This window comes from Lactuca virosa, chromosome 2 (assembly GCF_052849685.1).
Source record: "Lactuca virosa cultivar CGN04683 chromosome 2, Lactuca_virosa_CGN04683_v6, whole genome shotgun sequence".
NCBI lineage: Eukaryota > Viridiplantae > Streptophyta > Magnoliopsida > Asterales > Asteraceae > Lactuca > Lactuca virosa.
The window spans coordinates 230,937,279-230,938,291 of record NC_136427.1 but is presented as its reverse complement, the minus strand read 5'-3'; positions in this window follow the sequence as shown (position 1 = coordinate 230,938,291).

Sequence of the window (1,013 nt, the reverse complement as noted above, 5' to 3'; positions counted from 1 at the left end):
CCCCTTCGTGTATATACTGATTGTTTATGTGTTATGTTTCAGCATGGTGATAACACACGGTGGGGCAGGAGGTTCAGGATTTGGATCTGGTTCGGGCTCGGGCACCAAACCAATTGATGAGGGACTACGCGAGTTTATTGCCCCTGAGATTACTAGAGGCATCCTTGATGTGACGCCAGTGATGTTTGGGTCAATCAAGGAGGGTGTCATCAAGTTGATGGAGGATCGCCTTCGGATGTTTAGGGTCGATCTGGCCGCTTGTAAGCACGAAGCCCATATTGTTGGATTAGTGTCTAAGCCCGTAACTATATTTGGTAAGTACATGACCCGGTTGTGCATGGTCCTTTTGGGTTGCCTTCACCATAGCAACTTGACAGGGTGATTTATGAAGAGAGAAGAGATATTATTAATATATTATAAGAATAATATATTAAAGAAATAATAATAATATTTGATTAATATTAGTCATAAATTAATTAATAATTAATTAGTTGACTAAAAGAGATTAATTAAATAAAGGGGACTAGAACTGTCAATTGTGTGATAGTTGGTTTTTGGGCTATGGATCCTTATGGATTATAGGGTGGACGAAATTAAGGTGTATGGACTCCTTAAATTCGTCCAAGCCTCAATCTAGAAGGATCTTTGGATTGCTTAGGGCCTAAGTTATTCCATTAGGGTTTTGGGTGAAACCCTAGAAGCTCACAGTATAAATAAACCCCATGGGTTGGAGAAATCGGCCACCTAGCTTCCTTGGGAACCCTAGAACCGATTTCTACATCCCTCCTCTCTCTCCAAATCAACCTCTTGCTAGTTGGTGTTTGTAAGCCATTAGAGGAGTGACAATTGTGACTCTAAGCTCCAAGAACAAGAAGATTCAAGCAAGCAATCAAAGGTATTCATCTAGATCTGATTTCATATGTCAAGTTTCTATTGTATTCACTAGATCTAGAATTGTAAGTCTTGGATACAATGCATGTTCAATTAGAGAAACCTAGATCCAAGCATTAGGA